This window comes from Pholis gunnellus, assembly GCF_910591455.1.
Source record: "Pholis gunnellus genome assembly, chromosome: 12".
Lineage (NCBI taxonomy): Eukaryota > Metazoa > Chordata > Actinopteri > Perciformes > Pholidae > Pholis > Pholis gunnellus.
The window spans coordinates 3,480,981-3,491,214 of record NC_136539.1 but is presented as its reverse complement, the minus strand read 5'-3'; the positions used below and the strand labels follow the sequence as shown (position 1 = coordinate 3,491,214).

The 10,234-nt window shown below is 47.1% G+C and overlaps 1 protein-coding gene across 2 annotated transcripts in view; it reads left to right on the top strand.

Moving 5' to 3' along the window:
* Positions 1-381: 381 nt before the first annotated feature.
* The window catches only part of hecw2a (HECT, C2 and WW domain containing E3 ubiquitin protein ligase 2a), a 39,318-nt gene continuing 29,465 nt past the window's right edge, over positions 382-10,234 (top strand). For both annotated transcript variants that reach the window (XM_079169949.1, XM_079169948.1), the window contains exons 1-3: positions 382-455; positions 1,116-1,156; positions 1,686-1,858. The gene's annotated coding sequence lies outside the window, so the exon portion shown is untranslated. The remainder of the gene's footprint in view (positions 456-1,115; positions 1,157-1,685; positions 1,859-10,234) is intronic.

The following is a 10,234-nucleotide window of genomic DNA, read 5'->3' as shown; positions in this document are numbered from 1 at the left end:
TGACATATCAAATTGGAGTGATAATAAAAGACAGAATCACAGTATTCGCTGTATCATTTCTTTAGGCTGCTTAGCATGGACATTCAGCAGATTGGTGGTGAATGTATATGAAGTAATGCAGTCTTTAAACCAGTGGGAATTACTCACCAAAAGCAGTTTGTTTACGTATGTATGCATGAATTTATCTATGAGGTATGTTTAGTTATTTCATTGTGACTTTCAAGGTGCATTAAATATTAACACGGCATCAAATAACCGAGAGGGACGGTATTAGTAGTAGCTATTAATACTGCTGATGTCACTGAAGCACGTAGGCATGCCGCCTCCAAGACAGGAGCTCGAGCTAACTGTACCGATCTGTCACGCGCCACAAAGCAGAGAGCTAAAAATGACCAATTACTGGTGAAGAAAGTGGAACATTTAGTTTGGGAGTCTTTTCTCTTACCAAACCAGAGGTAAGTGAATACTGGACATATGTGTTCAACGGGTGCCCGAACAGAAACCTCAAAAGGAATGACGCTAAATAATGTCAGCCAGTCATTTGCTAACACATTATTAGCCACACCAAGTTTGTCTAGCTAGTTAGCTCATTGCTATTATTTTGCTCTGCTGTCTTTCTGTCCCCTTGTGGTGAAAACATGTTCACTGCAGCTGTAAGCCAGTTCAGCTAAATTGGGCTGTGGTATTTGAGCCATAGAAAAGTAACTTCTATTGAGATTGGATAACGTTAGCGCAGCTGCTAACCTCCCTGCACCACAGCGCTCGCCCCAACTACCTCGTCCACTTCAAAGCAGCTCTTCACTGCTCTTCATCTTCACCATTTGAACTCCATCTCCTCTTGCTGTGTCAATGACTTTTGGAGTACCGTTGCACCTCTGCCGGCCGGCCACCGGGGGGCGCCGTGTCCCAGACAACACCTGAATACAGCCTGCGACAGTGGGAAGAGTGAAGTTGCAAACACGGGAATGAATGTATACTTCCCCCCACGTTTAACGTCACTTTACTGTGTCTATGCAGGAGCCTCTTTTCACCATGGTGAATAGTGCAGAATATATGGGCCTTAATCCGGCATAAACGAGTGTAAGGCTAACAGGAGGTCTCGTTCACCTGCGCAGGTCTACTGGGGAAAGAGTGGGCGCCATCAGTGGTGGAAGAGGTAAGCCTACTCTCATCCTTCAAAGTAAAAGCAGCGACACTACAAAGTAAAAATACTCAGATCAAACTCCTGCATTCAAAATGTTACCTCAGTAAAGCATTGTCTGTAATCAATATGCAAGAGTGATATATCTCAATATTACATTATTGCATACTTATAACTGATTGATGCATCAATGCAGAAGCAACAATGCAGAAGCAACATCTTATTGTTGTAGTTGGTCGATGTGGATCTTTTGAACCACTCTGAGTTGTTCAATCTCTAACAATGCCTCGTATCGACCATATGTTTTGTATGTAAAATGGCACTCTGCTAATGTTAAGATAGAAATAATACACTGTTTACATCTGAAATGTAGAAGCCTAGAGAAGTAAAGAAGGCCTATAAGTTAGGTGTAGCCTATGTAGTATCATTGTTCTACAGGTTGACTACATTCAGCTCTCTCTCTCTCTCTCGCTCTCTCTCTCTCTCTCTCTCTCTCTCTCTCTCTCTCTCTCTCTCTCTCTCTCTCTCTCTCTCTCTCACTCAGGGACAAGTCTCGAGTCACCTCCCACTCTGACATTTTCCCACATTAATATGCAGCGCGTGTGTGTGCGTGTGTCTATATGCACGTTATCAACGAGGGAAAAAACTACATCTCAGGCGTGACAAAACTCTGAATAAATCCCTCCGCGCCCCCCAGGAACATTACGCCATCCTCCGGTAGGCTACGTTTTTCTTCTTCTTCTTCTTCTGGGGCTGACAGCGGTTACATGCTCTGCCCACATTTATGTGTGTGTGTGTGTGTGTGTGTGTGTGTGTGTGTGTGTGTGTGTGTGTGTGTGTGTGTGTGTGTGTGTGTGTGTGTGTGTGTGTGTTTGCGTGTGTGTTTGCGTGCGTGCGTGCGTGCGTGTGTGTGTGTTCATGTGCTGGTGGGCACTGCACGTCGGGACTGACTGCAGCGCATTGCGATGCAGAGAGGGCGAATAAGGATGCAGTGCCTGTATGAGCTGCACGCCTGAAGCCCGCAGCAGCCGCCTCCTGTGCGGACAGAGTGCGGGGAGGTGCCGGTGGAGTTTATGCGCACACCTCTGTACGGAGAGGGCCAAAGTGCCTCTGCAGCGCCGCGGCTTTTTTCAGAGGGATACCGTCTCAATACGTGACTCCCAGCCCAAAGCTGCCCCCCTGGCTCGGGATCTGAGAGGGAGGGAGGGAGAGAGGGGGGTTCTAACGCGGCACCCCGCCCGTCCCGCCTCATTTGGACTGCAGGGATAACGACCTAAACCGCGATATCCCCGCGCAGAAACCACCGAGCAGGTGTTGGTGGCGGCGCTGTCATCATCCGCGCACCGTTCTCCTCGCATCCCGCACCTCTGCGCCAAAGGTAAGCCTCTGCCGTCCAGTGCGCTGACAGGAATGCAGGGACCGTGTAGGTGTTGATGGCATCCAGCAGCGATGGTGATATTGATGATGATGATGGTGGTGGTGGTGGTGGTGGTGGCGACGATGATGATGCCTAAAAGCAGATGAATCTGTCATTAAACAACCGCAGCGCCGTCTTATTTGTAGCGTGTTCTGCTCGTGTTGTTGTTGTGGTTTTGCACCGAAAGGGGATAATTGATGGATTTTTTTGCATGCGTCTTTCGAAAGCGATGCATGAAAAGAAAATGACGTAGGGAATTCCCACAGTAATCCAAGAGCGAGCGATGACACCTGCACATTCCGCCAGTGCGGTCCCTATATGGCCCGCTCGGTCATGTGCGCAAAGGCGGCCGCGCGCGGCCTCGGCAGCGCAGCACGGATTGATTCGGAATGATTAAAGTTGGAGACGAGCTGTTATGTAACGGGGTTTTGCTGACGTGGTCGGGGGTTACCTTCACGTCTCTTGGTAACGCTGTGATGTAGAGATGCCCATAATCCGGCCTGTGTTTACATTCACATGGACAGTACCACCTAAGCACCCCTGGCTGTTATCCATGATGGAATATGTCATATTTGAGATTGGGTGCTATAATCCGTCATATGGGCCTGCAGTGTCTTTGCTTAATTCCCCTTAGAGATCTTGCAGTGCAGACATTTGCTTATACTTTTTTATTCTCCCCCAACGGTGATCTTCTTTTAAGGGTTTGGCTGAAATCTGCAAAACTGCACAGCTTTCTCAAAGAATATGATACTTTAAACAAATCTGTAATCTGAGACAAACTGGAACAAGCAGAAATACACTTTTGTTAGGTTTTTTTTTTTTTTGTCCCTGCAGATCATCACTAAAAAATGTCCTCAGTTGACAGAATTTGACAAGAGGGCAACCTGTGAATGTTTGGCTCTGACGTCTGTCTGGAATTTTGCGCAGAACCTGTAACCTGTCAGCTGCAGATGGGTCTGTAAACTGATGAGTAGACATGTGAGGCTTCTGAGTTGTGGATGAGTAGATATCAGGAGGGAGTAGAGGGTGAGAGATTAATTAGGGAGTCCAAAATGCCCTCCTGTGCACAGGGTCCGTAATGATTAGCTACACACCTCTAAATTAAAGGAAGTGTTTAATACTTAAAACAAATGCACAGTCTCCAGTCCAAACACACAGAAAGGGAGCTGGCCGTACTCCCAAACAGACCTTCCATTACACACAAGTATGCCTTCAAAGCAGTTCACACCTTCTAACGATAACAGTGGTTATCCTTTGCCCCTCGTAGCCAGCATATCATTCCTCAGCACCAGTGCTGAAGTGATTAAAGTGGCAGATTAAAGCGGGTCGCTACGAGAATCCATCATAAGCTCTCGGAACGCAAAGACCAGCTGTTGTTTAGTGGACCTGAGGTTGACTTTAGAAGAAGAGGCGTTTGATGTGTTCGACTGCTGTGTGAAAGAAACAGGGCTGTGTGTTGAAGACAGACGTGTCCTCCCACACAGGCGTTGTCCCCCATGCTAAACCTGGTCAGGCGTCTTCATGAGGATGAATGGGTGCACAGAGTTTGACATCGTGCATATTCCAGCATAGATCCACCCAACGTTTTACCTGGCAAGAGGCCTCATCAGCCAGAGGTGTTGATCGAACCTGTGTGGGTGTGCTGGGCCTTTAAATAGTCCTTTTTCACAGCAGACATTTTGACTTGTCGTAGCAGGAAAAGCACATGTGTTACTAACATTAACAACGGCTCCGGGACAGCACAGAGCGTGTCAGAGCACAAGCAGCTAAATGGAGTTCAGTCATCATTTATTTCATGCACACCTGTGATTTTCCTTCCACTGTGACAGGTCAAAATGTCTTTTGTGATAAAGTGCTGTCGTTAATGATTGTGTTGCTCACCGTGTCAAATGCTTTGACCCGTTCTGCCACCTATTCAAGTATTTTCTTCGTTCAATCAGATCCTACATTTACTAATGGATGCAACAATCACAAGAGATCCCTTTTCTTTATTCCACCTTCAGTTGAAATTAGACTGCCCACATCTGAAAATGTGCTGGGTATTGTATCAATTATTAAAAAGTGTATCAAGTATCTTAGTAAGTTATTCACAATCACCAAGATTTAGCCATTTTCCCCTGCATTTTATTTTGGTTTATGAAAGGCCTGCCTGGCTCTTTGTCCTTGGATACATGACTGTTGTTAAAAACGTTGCTTTGTTTTTAAAAAAAATGAAAGAAATACATGTATTCTCAAAGTAAGGTATGGGGAAGCAAAGTATTATTTTGCTATTGAAACTAAGGCATTGTATCGGCACTAGTATGAAACATCTAAATGACACCCAGCCCTTTATTCCCCAGCATTCATTGTGTTTTGAGAGAGAGCTGTAGCACTGCTTGTGCTTTGTGGAATGGAATGGCTTAGTGTAGTGAGGTGGTCAGAAAAACTTCCTTATTGAGTCAGGTGACTCGTACGGAAGCCCTAAACAGACATGATTCAAACATCTGTTTTAATATCGTTATCTCGAGAAAACAAAAGCTTGTTTCCTCTTATTACGTAAAATGTTTGGGTCAAATCACCTGACCGTAAACATGTTTAAACGGCCCACATGAGCTGACAGTGATGGACTTTGGCAAGTTAGCGGAAGGACACAAGTGTGACTATGTCCAGTTTTCAAAATAAGGTGTTAATAAAGGTAGATCATGTAAAAAATACATCAATGGAAATATGATTGAATGGATTATCTTCACAACCAGTATAAAACATGTGACCTGTGTCCCTAATGAATTCAAATGAAAATACCACTACATTGTGAGGGACATGTCTGTAGTCTCCGATCTTTGGACTTTTACTCTGGGAAATCCCATAATTGGGAACAGTAAAAATGCTGGATTTTGTGTCTGTATGTAGTCAGAGATATTCACATGTTTGCATTTCTTAACAGGAAATGAGGAGAGAGAGTGGTTTGGGTTCGTACAATGTGCACTTTCTGCACAACCTGAATTTGTAATGAGTCATTGCTTGAAGAAAAGTGGGTGAGAGCAGCTCAAACGCCTCTCGCAGCTCCATTTGTATACTTCTGTATATTGTCTGTATACGTCATGAATCCATACGCAGCCAACTTTCCTATTTATAGAAAGGTCAGCATTCTGAACTCAGAGAGGGTGATATCAATCAGTCTTGAGGCGTAAATGCCATTTTCGATTCGCCAAAGTCTGTCGTGGAGGGATACCTCCCGAGGAGTGACTCATCCCAGACGTGTGCTCCCGGGGCGATGTGTTTAGAGAAATACCCTGCGCGGGAAAGGGCTGCACTTTTTCTGGGAAGTGGCCACACTCTGTCACCAACCTTGTAGTCTGTGTTCTCTCACACTGACTCACAAAACTGCATCCTCCGGTGAGTTGTGGTCCGGTGGAGCAGTCGGTCTCCATCCACCTTTAGCAGTTTGTGAAGAGAATGTATTTTCATCAACTGACTCAGAAACACTGTTTCTTTAAGAGTGGATAAGAATTCATGGTTTTGTTAAGGGGCGGTGCGTTTGTTTTAGGGTGCAATGCTTTTTTGTGCTTATTTTGTCTTTTGTTCTTAACATTATGTGTCAGTGAGGCACAATAAGACCTCAGAGCCACTGTGTGTGTGTGTGTGTGTGTGTGTGTGTGTGTGTGTGTGTGTGTGTGTGTGTGTGTGTGTGTGTGTGTGTGTGTGTGTGTGTGTGTGTGTGTGTGTGTGTGTGTGTGTGTGCATGCCAGCTCCCCAAGGTGCCCGTTCTGTCAGGCTGTAAAGTGCAGCAGTCACCTCCACAGGAACACAGAGGGGTCCCTCTGCTGACACACATACACACAGGAACAACGAGAGAGTGAGTGAGATGCTGAGGAATCCCATCACTGATCTCATAGCACCTACAGCTCACAACACATATCCAGCTGGCAAAAACACAGGAGTTGAAACAAATTGAAATTAATTATTGATTAATCTCTTTTTATTGAGCACATATATATATATATATATATATATATACAGAACACCTTAGGCCGGAGATCAATGATCGACTTTGTAATCGTATCATCTGATCTGCGGCCGTATGTCTTGGACACTCGGGTGAAGAGAGGAGCAGAGCTGTCAACTGATCACCACCTGGTGGTGAGTTGGATCAGATGGCAGGGGAACCGGTTGGAAAGACCCGGCAAGCCCAAACTTATAGTGAGGGTGAACTGGGAACGTCTGGCGGAGGACCCTGTCCGGGAGGTCTTTAACTCCCACCTCCGGAAGAACTTCTCACACATCCCGAGGGAGGTTGGGAACATGGAATCCGAATGGACCATGTTCAAAGCCTCTATTGTGGACGCGGCCGCTAGGAACTGTGGCCGGAAGGTCATCGGTGCCTGTCGTAGCGGCAACCCGAGAACCCGGTGGTGGACACCGGAGGGGAGGGAAGCCGTCAAGCTGAAGAAGGAGACCTTCAGGGCCTTGCTGGCCCAGGGGTCTCCTGAAGCAGCTGAGAGGTACCGGCAGGCCAGAAGGACTGCAGCTGCGGTGGTCGCGGATGCTAAAACTCGGCCATGGGAGGAGTTCGGGGAGGCCATGGAGAAGGACTTTCGGCTGGCCTCAAGGAGGTTCTGGCAAACCATCCGACGGCTCAGGAAGGGAAAGCAGGGACTACCCCAGGCTGTTCTCAGCTGGGGGGGGGACTGCTGACCCGGGGGGGGACATCGTCGGCCGGTGGAAAGAACACTTTGAGGAACTCCTAAACCCGACCAACATGTCCTCTGCAGAGGAGGCAGCGCCTGAAGACCTGGGGGGGCTCACCCATATCCCTGGCAGAGGTCGCTAAGGTAGTCAAAAAGCTCCTTGCAAGGCGCCGGGGGTGGATGAGATCCGCCCTGAGATGCTGAAGGCGCTGGACACTGTTGGGCTGTCTTGGCTGACACGCCTCTTCAGTGTCGCATGGGGGTCGGGATCAGTGCCCATGGACTGGCAGACCGGGGTGGTGGTTCCCATTTTTAAAAAGGGGGACCGGAGAGTGTGCTCGAATTATCGGGGTATCACACTACTCCGCCTACCGGGGAAGGCTTATGCCAGGGTGCTGGAAAGGAGGCTCCGACCTCGAACCTCAGATTCAAGAGTAGCAGTGCAGATCCCGTCCTGGCCGTGGAACAGTGGACCAGCTCTTTATCCTCGCAAGACTACTGGAAGGGTTCTGGGAGTTTGCCCAACCAGTCTACATGTGCTTTGTGGACTTGGAGAAGGCTTTCGACCGGGTCCCTCTGGGGTTCTTGTGGGGGGTGCTGCGGGAGTATGGGGTGCCGGACCTGTTACAACGGGCGGTCCGGTCTCTGTACGACTGCAGTAGGAGCTGTGTCCGCATTCTCGGCAATAATTCAGACACATTCCCGGTGGGTGTTGGCCTCCGCCAGGGCTGCCCTTTGTCACCGGTCCTGTTCGTGACTTTCATGGACAGGATATCTAGGCACAGCCGGGCGGTGGAGAACGTCAGGTTCGGGGGTCTCGGGATCGCCTTTCTGCTGTTTGCAGATGATGTGGTGCTGTTGGCCTCCTCGGATTGTGACCTCCAGCATTCACTGGGGCGGTTTGCAGCCGAGTGTGAAGCGGCGGGGATGAGAGTTAGCACCTCCAAATCTGAGGCCATGGTGCTCTGCCGGAAACCGGTGGAAGACCCAGAGCACGCTGGAGGGATTATATCTCCCAGCTGGCCTGGGAACGCCTCTGGATCCCCCAGTATGAGCTGGAACATGTTGCGGGTGAGAGGGAAGTCTGGGTCAGCCTGCTTGGCCTGCTACCACCGCGACCCGACCCCGGATAAGCGGAGGAAAATGGATGGATGGATATATACACATATCTGGGATCATGTAACCCTCCTCCTGACCACATATTTAGAAACACTGGGGGACTGACATGTCATGACAAGGAGAAGCGATCTGATTCCCCTAAACAAATACTATAACATACACATAAACAATACATACACCCATAACTGATACACACAAATACAAATGTAGTTGCATTAAATCAGAATATGTCCAGAGCTTGGTGGGCCAAAACAAGTAAGCAAAAATAAGTGAACTGACAGCACCAAACCCCCAAAATGTCCAAACCAAACATTAAAAAACACTGAAAAGATGAAAAGTATTTTGTTGTCAGAAGCTATATTAGTTAAGCATATTTGCTTTAACTAAATGACTTTGAGAGGTTTTTTATTCAAAGTTCAAATGTTCTGCATACCTTTTTATCGAAGATGTACAGCCGCAGATTAATACACAATTCATTGTTACAATCACTAAAAAGCAAAAGCAGCATTTGTAGACATTCAGTATACTTTCAGTAGCTAGCATAGCATTGAAGTGCTAACGCTAGAAAATAATGTGCTAACTGTACCCTGCTAACGTTAGCTGCACATTTGTTTTACATAGAAATGTAACGTTTTAGATACATATCTCCTAACAAGCTCTCTGAGTAACAAGTATCACTATTACACAACGTTTAACCATGAGGAGCTGTAAACCCACTAGACCAGCCTCAAGATGAAGAACATGTGAAACTATTGCATGAGAGTCTCTGAAGTAGAGCCGTCGGAGCTTTTGGTGTTCTAATGAGTATTTCTTCCAGCAGGATAGTGTATTTGGGAGTGATTCTACAGTGTGTGTGTGTGTGTGTGTGTGTTCATGAAGATGAAGGAACATGTCACCCAGAGCAACACTGTGGCTCATTAATATGTTTTTAATAGCTTTCCTTTAAATGATTCATTCAAATTACTTATTGTCTTATTCTATTATTTAGTTGTCTGTCAATCAACTCTTAATTAACGAATCGTTTCAGAAGTAAAAGACACATTGAAACCATAAATTCTGCAAACACACACACACACACACACACACACACACACACAGAGTAGAGCAGTGCAGGCTTCTGTGATTGTCAGGATTCAGTCCTCTTGGTCTCAGCATGAGGTGTGTGAGGGGAGGTGTGCAGCCGTATTGTTATGATGGGGCCTGTCAGTCATGGCTGTCACATGGGAGGGGAGAGGGGGGGCGTTCATCAAACACAGAGCCGTCACAAAGAATGGCATTATTGTAAATTCCCAAAACGTAGGAATGCTCTACACCAGCCTGTTGTAGGAATGCTCTCTGAAGAAAGGCTTTTTGACGAGACATTTAAAAAACACTCCAGCACATTCTGCCGTGCTCCATCAGATCCTCTGCTGCAGATGTGTTTGTTTTTAGCATGCGCTGCACAGCGGTGCAGAGTAAGTATTTTGGTGCCGAATAACAGAGCAGCACTCAGATGACTTTTTCGCAAGACGCAAATTCAACCTGGTCCCAGAGAATGTTTAGAATTCGATTGAAATGATTTTTTTGGCTCCTCATGTAACACCTTGTTTATCTTTGTCCGTCTCCTGAGAATCAATCTCTAATCCCGCATCAGGTCAAAGCTGTGCAGAGCGGTTGGGAATTGGGATTATACTGGGAAATGGCGGTCCTTTAGTAAAAGCGCTGCAGCGAGTCCAGATTGTTCAGTGCCCCCTTCCTGAGGTCACGTTGTGGTGTGTGCTGGCAGACTCCTCTCCCCCTGTGCTGTGAGTGGGACGCGTGGCGTCTCCCACTCCATATCGGGGTGAGACAATGCACTCGGAACCACAGGAACACTTACATAACAACTCAGCAGTTACATATACACTTATT